We start from the raw sequence: 8461 nt of genomic DNA on the forward strand, positions 1-8461 counted from the left end.
TGTATCATCAGCATTGGGAGCAAGAGCCACAAACCTCATTTTCAAGTTGGGAAGAAACTTAGGACCCGAGAAGCTACAGGATTCAGCCCAGTCACAGAGCTTGGTAAGAACTAGACAGACTCTTTTATGGACTGAATTGTGTGTCCCAAAACTTGTATGTTGAAGCCCTAACCCTTAGTACCCAGAATGTGCCTGGGTTTTGAGATAGGGTCTTTAAAAAGGTAATAAAATTAAAACAGTGCCGTCAGGGTGGGCTCTAACCCACTATGACTGCTATCCTTATAAGAAGAGGAGATTAGGACACAGACAGACAGAGGGACAACCTTGTGAGGACACAGCGAGAAGGCAAGCCAAGGAGAGAGAAATCAAATGTGCTGACACCTTGATGTGGGAGTTCTAGCCTCCAGAACTGTGAGAAAATAATTTCTGTTATTTAAGCCACTCAGTCTTTGGTATTTTGTCATAGTAGCCCTAATTCTGTGAGTCCTTGTCATAGAATACCCTTTCTCCAGAGGCTGAGCAGCAAGTAATAGGGCAGATGGGATGAATAGTGGGAAGGGACCATGTGGCTTCTTGGTGGAGCCCCAGTATTTGCCATTATGCTGCAGAACTCCACAAGTCAGTGCCTCTCCAAAAGCGGGGCCTCAGGCACTTCATAAGCAGACGACCTGCCAGTCCTGGCCACCAGTGGCACTGCATCCAGCACAAGCCATAGTGTCTCTTCTCACGAGCAACCTAGGTGCCAGCATTCCACAGCCCTTGGACTATACAATCTGATAGCAGTTGAGAAACAAGAGCAGTCAAGTAGAAGCTAAAAGTAAGTTCTGGAACAGCTCTGTAGGGAAGATGGAAGTTTAGTAAACCCTGTCTGATAATAGGGTATTTAGTGAGACATAATTCTTCCCTATGTGTTATATTATTTTTAATCTCATTATAACTTGTATTTCAAAAATTTGTCACTTAATTATCATTTCTTTTTTCCTTTTATAAAGTTTATTGCAGTAGGATATACATACAGAAATGTACACAAGTCATAACTATAGCTCAAAGAATTTTCACAATGTGAATATATTTTATTTAATCATCATCCAGAACAATAAATATTACCAGTACCCCAGCAGCTCCCCTCGTGCCTCTCCCAGCGATGCTTCTTCCTCTTCTCCAGAGGGAACGGCTCTCCTGACTTCTAAAACCACACATTAATCTTATGTGACTTTGAACTCCACATAAATGGAAGCAGATGGAAAGTACTGTTTTGGGGGTTCTTTGCTCAGCATAATTTTGGTGATGTTCATCCATATTGATGTGTGTAGCAGAAATTTGTGATTTTTCATTGCTGTATAGTTTCCTTTGAATGAATATGCAACTCAACTTTTTATTCTGCTCTTGATATCTAAATTGTTTCTGGTTTTTTATTTTTTGAATAATGCTGCTGTGAACATTTGCCTACACTCTCCCTCTCCAAGATTGTTTGATCACATTATTCTCAGCACTTAGTATTGTCAGACTATTTAAAGTCAGTCATTCTGGTGGGTATAAATTTGACTTTAATTTGTGGCTTTAATTTGCAGTTTTAAAAAATTTTACTTTAAGTTCTGGGTACAGGTGCAGAACATGCAGGTTTGTTACATAGGTATACATTGCCCTGGTAGTTTGCTGCACCCAACAACCCAACATCTAGGTTTTAAGCCCCGCATGCATTAGGTATTTGTCCTAAATGCTCTCCCTCCCCTGGCCCCCCATGCACTGACAGGCCCCTGTGTGTGATGTCCCCCTCCCTGTGCCCATGTGTTCTCATTGTTCAACTCCCACTTACAAGTGAGAACATGTGGTGTTTGGTTTTCTGTTCTTGTGTTAGTTTGCTGAGAATAATGGCTCCCAGCTTCATCCATGTCCTTGCAAAGTATATGAACTCATTCTTTTTTATGGCTGCGTAGTATTCCATGGTATATATGTGCCACATTTTTCTTTATCTAGTTTATCATTGATGGGCATTGAGTTGGTTCCAAGTGTTTGATACCGCAAATAGTGCCACAATAAACATATGTGTGCATGTGTCTTTATAGTAGAGTGATTTATAATCCTTTGGGTATGTACTCAGTAGTGGGATTGCTGGGTCAAATGGTATTTTGTTCTAGATCCTTGAGGAATCACCACACTGTCTTCCACAATGGTTGAACTAATTTACACTCCTACCAACAATGTAAAAGCGTACCTATTTCTCCGTATCCTTGCAAGCATCTGATATTTCTAGACTTTTTAATGATCACCATTCTAACTGGTGTGAGATGGTATCTCATTTTGGTTTTGATTTGCATTTTTCTAATGACCAGTGATGATGAACTTTTTTTCATGTCTTTTGGCCACATAAACGTCTTCTTTTGAGAAGTATCTGTTCATATCCTTCATCCACTTTTGATGGGGTTGTTTGCTTTTTTCTTGTAAATTTGTTTAAGTTCCTTGTAGATTCTGGATGTTAGCCCTTTGTCAGATGGATAGATTGCAAAAAATTTCTCCCATTCTGTAGGTTGCCTGTTCACTCTAATGATAGTTTCTTTTGCTATGCAGAAGCTCTTTAGTTTGATTAGATCCAATTTGTCAATTTTGGCTTTTGTTGCCATTGCTTTTGGTGTTTTAGTCATGAAGTCTTTGCCCACACCTTTGTCCTGAATGGTATTGCCTAGGTTTTCTTCTAGGGTTTTTACGGTTTTGGGTTTGACATTTAAGTCTTTAATCCATCTTGAGTTAATTTTTGTATAAGGTGTAAGTAAGGGGTCTAGTTTCAGTTTTCTGCAGATGGCTAGCCAGTTTTCCCAGCACCATTTATTAAATGAGGAATCGTTTCCCCATTGCTTGTTTTCGTGAGGTTTGTTGAAGATCAGATGGTTGTAGATGTGTGGTGTTATTTCTGAGGCCTCTGTTCTGTTCCATTGGTTTATATATCTGTTTTGGTATCAGTACCATGCTGTTTTGGTTACTGTAGCCTTGTAGTATACTTTGAAGTGAGGTAGTGTGATGCCTCCAGCTTTGTTCTTTTTGCTTAGAATTGTCTTGGCTATATGGGCTCTTTTTTGGTTCCATATGAAATTTAAAGTAGTTTTTTCTAATTCTGTGAAGAAAGTGAATGGTAGCTTAATGGGAATAGCATTGAAACTGTAAATTACTTTGGGCAGTATGGCCATTTTCATGATATTGATTATTCCTATCCATGAGCATGGAATTTTTTTCCATTTGTTTGTGTTCTCTCTTCTTTCCTTGAGCCGTGGCTTGTAGTTCTCCTTGAAGAGGTCCTTCACATCCCTTATAAGTTGTATTCCTAGGTATTTTATTCTCTTTGTAGCAATTGTGATTGGGAGTTCACTCATTATTTGGCTCTCTGCTTGTCTATTGTTGGTATATAGGAATGCTTGTGATTTTCTCACATTGATTTTGTATCCTGAGACTTTGCTAAAGTTGCTTATCAGCTTAAGGAGTTTCGGACTGAGATGACAGGGTTTTCTAAGTATACAGTCATGTCATCTGCAAACAGACAATTTGACTTCTTCTCTTCCTACTTGAATACCCTTTATTTCTTTCTCTTGCCTGATTGCCTTGGCCAGAAATTCCAGTACTGTGTTGAATAGGAGTGGTGAGAGAGAGCATCGTTGTCTTGTGCCGGTTTTCAAAGGAAATGCTTCTAGCTTTTGCCCATTCAGTATGATATTGGCTATGGGTTTGTCATTAATAGCTTTTATTATTTTGAGATATGTTCCATCAATACCTATTTTATTGAGAGTTTTTAGCATAAAGCGGTGTTGAATTTTATCAAAGGCCTTTTCTGCAGCTGTTGAGTTAATCATGTGGTTTTTGTCATTGGTTCTGTTTATGTGATGAATTACATTTATTGATTCACATATGTTGAACCAGCCTTGCATCCCAGGGATGAAGCTGACTTGCTTGTGGTAGATACGCTTTTTGATGTGCTGCTGGATTCAGTTTGCCAGAATTTTATTGAGGATTTTCGCACTGATGTTCATCAGGGATATTGGCCTGAAATTTTCTTTTTTTGTTGTGTCTCTGCCAGGTTTTGGTATCAAGATGATGCTGGCCTCATAAAATGAGTTAGGGAGGAGTCCCTCTTTTTCTATTGTTTGGAATAGTTTCAGAAGAAATGGCACCAGCTCCTCTTTGTACCTCTGGTAGAATTTGACTGTGAATCCATCTGGTCCTGGGCTTCTTTTGGTTGGTAGGCTATTAATTACTGCCTCAATTTCAGAACTTGTTATTGGTCTATTCAGGGATTCGACTTCTTCCTGGTTTAGTCTGGGGATGGTTTATGTGTCCAGGAATTTGTCCATTTCTTCAAGATTTTCTAGTTTATTTGCATAGAGGTGTTTATGGTATTCTCTGATGGTAGTTTGTATTTTTGTGGGAACAGTAGTCATATCCTCTTTATCATTTCTTAATGTGTCTATTTGATTCTTCTCTCTTTTCTTCTTTATTAGTCTAGCTAGTGGTCTATCTATTTTGTTAATCTTTTAAAAAAAAACAGCTCCAGGATTCATTGATTTTTTTTTTGAAGGGTTTTTAGTGTTTGTATCTCCTTCAGTTCTGCTCTGATCTTAGTTATCTCTTGTCTTCTGCTACTTTTGAATTTGTTTGCTTTTGCTTCTCTAGTTATTCTAATTGTGATGTTAAGGTGTCGATTTTAGATCTTTTCAGCTTTCTGATGTGGGCATTTCATGCTATAAATTTCCCTTTTAACATTGCTTTAGCTGTGTTCCAGATTCTGTGTTCCAGAGACAACAGAGATTCCGTTGTCTCTTTGTTCTCATTGGGTTCAAAGAACTTCTTTATTTCAGCAGTCATTCAGGAGCAGGTTCTTCAATTTTCATGGAGTTGTGTGGTTTTGAGTGAGTTTCTTAGTGTGGAGTTCTAATTTGATTGCACTGTGGTCTGACAGACTGTTATGATTTCTGTTCTTTTGCATTTGCTGAGGAGTGTTTTACTTCCAATTATGTGGTTGATTTTAGAATAAGTGCTATGTGGTGCTGAGAAGAATGTATATTCTGTTGATTTGGGGTGGAGAGTTCTGTAGGTGTCTATTAGGTCTGCTTGGTTCAGAGCTGAGTTCAAGTCCTGAATATCCTTGTTAATTTTCTGTCTCGTTGATCTGTATAATATTGACAGTGGGGTGGTAAAGTCTCCCACTATTATTGTGTGGGAGTCTAAATCACTTTTTGTTTTATGAAGCTGGGTGCTCCTGTATTGGGTACACATATATTTAGGATAGTTAGCTCTTCTTGTTGCATTGGTCCTTTTACCATTATGTAATGCCCTTCTTTATCTTTTTTTTAATCTTTGTTGGTTTAAAGTCTGTTTTATCAGAGACTAGGATTGCAACCCCTGCTTTTTTTTTTCTTTCCATTTTTTTGGTAAATATTCCTCCATCCTTTATTTTGAACCTATGTGTGTCATTGCACGTGAGATGGGTCTCCTGAATACAGCACACTGATGGGTCTTGACTCTTTATCCAATTTGCCAGTCTGTGTCTTTTAATTGGGGCATTTAGCCCATTTACATTTAAGGTTAATATTGTTGTGTATGAATTTGATCCTGTCATCATGATGCTAGCTGGTTACTTCGCACTTTAGTTGAGGCAGTTTCTTCATAGTGTCATTGGTCTTTATATTTTGGTATGTTTTTGCAGCGGCTGGTACAAGTTTTTCCTTTCTATATTTAGTGCTTCCTTCAGGAGCTCTTGTAAGGCAGGCCTGCTGGTGACAAAATCCCTCAGCATTTGCTTGTCTGTAAAGGATTTTATTTCTCCTTCGCTTATGAAGCTTAGTTTGGCTGGATATGAAATACTGGGTTGAAAATTCTTTTCTTTAAGAATGTTGAATATTGCCCCCTACTGTCTTCTGGCTTGTAGGGTTTCTGCAGAGAGATCCACTGTTAATCTGATGGGCTTTCCTTTGTAGGTAACCTGACCTGTCTCTCTGGCTGCCCTTAACATGTTTTCCTTCATTTCAACCTTGGAGAATCTGTCAATTATGTGTCTTGGGGTTGCTCTTCTCGAAGAGTATCTTAGTGGTGTTTTCTGTACTTCCTGAATTTGAATGTTGGCCTGTCTTGGTAGGTTGGGGAAGTTCTCCTGGATAATACACTGAAGTGTGTTTTCCAGCTTGCTTCTATTCTTCCCATCACTTTCAGGTACACCAATCAATTGTAGGTTTGGTCTTTTCACATAGTCCCATATTTCTTGGAGGCTTTGTTCATTCCTTTTGATTCTTTTTTCTCTAATCTTGTCTTCACACCTTATTTCAGTAAGTTGATCTTCAATGTCTGATATCCTTTCTTCTGCTTGATCGATTCCACTATTGATACTTGTGTATGCTTCATGAAGTTCCTGTGCTGTGTTTTTCAGCTCCATCAGGTCATTTATGTTCCTCTCTAAACTGGTTGTTCTAGTTAGCAGTTCCTATAACCTTTTATTAAGGTTCTTAGTTTCCTTGCATTGGGTTAGAACATTCTCCTTTAGCTCCAAAGAGTCTTTTATTACCCACCATCTGAAGCCTACTTCTGTCAGTTCATCAATCTCATTCTCCATCCAGTTTTGTGCCCTTCTGGACAGGAGTTGCGATCATTTGGAGAAGAAGAGACATTCTGGTTTTTGGAATTTTCAGCATTTTTGTGCAGGTTTTTCCTCATCTTTGTGGATTTACCTACTTTTGATCTTTGAGGCTGATGACCTTTGGATGGGGTTTCTGTGTATGGGGTTCCTTTCTGTTGATGTTGATGTTGATGTTATGACTTTCTGTCTGTAAGTTTTTCTTCTAACAGTCAGGCCCCTCTTCTGTAGGTCTGCTGCAGTTTGCTGGAGGTCCACTCCAGACCCTGTTCAGCTGGGTATCACCAGTGGAGGCTGCAGAACAGCAAAGATTGCTGCCTTTTCCTTCCTCTGGAAGCTTCATCCCACAGGGGCACCAGCCTGATGCCAGCTGGAGCTCTCCTGTATGAGGTGTTTGTCGACCCCTGTTGGAAGGTCTTTCTCAGTCAGGAGGCACGGGGGTCAGGGACCCACTCGAGGAGGCAGTCTGTCCCTTAGCAGAGCTGGTGCGCTGTGCTGGGAGAATCCCTCTTATCAGGACCAGGTTCTCCCTTCAGAGCCAGCAGGCAGCAATGACTACATCCGCTGAAGCTGTGCCCACAGTCGCCCCTTTCCCCAGGTGCTCTGTCCGAGGGAGATGGGGGTTTTGTCTGTAAGCCCCTGACTCGGGCTGTTACCTTTCCTTCAGAGATGCCCTGCCCAGTGAGGAGGAATCTAGAGAAGCAGTCTGGCCACAGCAGCTTTACCAGGCTGTGGTGAATTCCACCCCGTCCGGACCTCCCAGCCTCCTTAGTACTGTCAGGGGAAAACCACCTACTGAATTTGCACTTTCCTAGTGACTACTGAAGTGGAAACTTTTTCATACACGTATTGGCTTTGGATGCCCTCTTTTGTTAAGTATTTGCTCAAGTTCGTGGCCTATTTTTCCATAAGGTCTTTTTCTTATTAATTTGTAAAGGTTCTTCACATATTCTGGATGAGTCTTCTGTCATCACACACATTGCAAATATCTTCTTTCAGTTGGTGGCTTGCCTTTTCATCCCTTTTATTGTGTGTTTTGATGAACAGAAGTTCTTACTTTTAATGTAGTCTATTTATCATGTTTTTTCTTTGTTATCCTAAGTGCTTTCTGGTTCCTGTTCCTTTGTCTACTCAAGGTTATGAAGATATTTTTCTGTGTTAGCTTCTAGAACTCTTACCTTCTAACTTTAAAATTTAGATCTACAATTCTTCTGGGATTGCATTTTTGTATTTAATATGAAGTAGGGGTGGAATTTTATTTCTTCCATATGAATATATAAATGACCCAGTAGAATTTATTAAAGAGAGATCATTTTACCTGCAATGTCACCTTTCCTATGAATCAAGTTTTGTGTATGTACGGGTCTATTTATGGACTCTCTACTCTGTTTCATTGGTTTATTTCTCTCCTCTTGTATCTGCATCACACCATCTTAATTACTGTAGCTTATGAGAAATTTTAATATCTGGTAGAATGAGTGTTTTTTCTTTGTTCTTCTTCATGAGTATCTTGGTTATTTTTGGACCTTTGCAATTACACATAAATTTTAGAATCAGCTTGTCAGTTTTGGTAAAAATGCCAGCTGGGAAGTTAATTAAGAGTACACTGAATTTATAGATCAAATTGGAGAGAATGGACATCTTAACAATATTGAGTCTTCTGACCTATGAACATGGAATATTTATTTATTTAGATCTTTAATTTCTCCAAGTGATGTCTTAACATTTTCAATGTACAGGTCTTGCACACAGTTGACCCTTGAAAAACAGGGGTTTGAATTTTGAGGATCCACTTATATGTATATATTTTTTCAACCAAAAGGTGATAAAAAATGCAGTATTTGCAGGATG

This window comes from Pongo abelii, chromosome 15, assembly GCF_028885655.2.
Source record: "Pongo abelii isolate AG06213 chromosome 15, NHGRI_mPonAbe1-v2.0_pri, whole genome shotgun sequence".
Taxonomy (NCBI): domain Eukaryota; kingdom Metazoa; phylum Chordata; class Mammalia; order Primates; family Hominidae; genus Pongo; species Pongo abelii.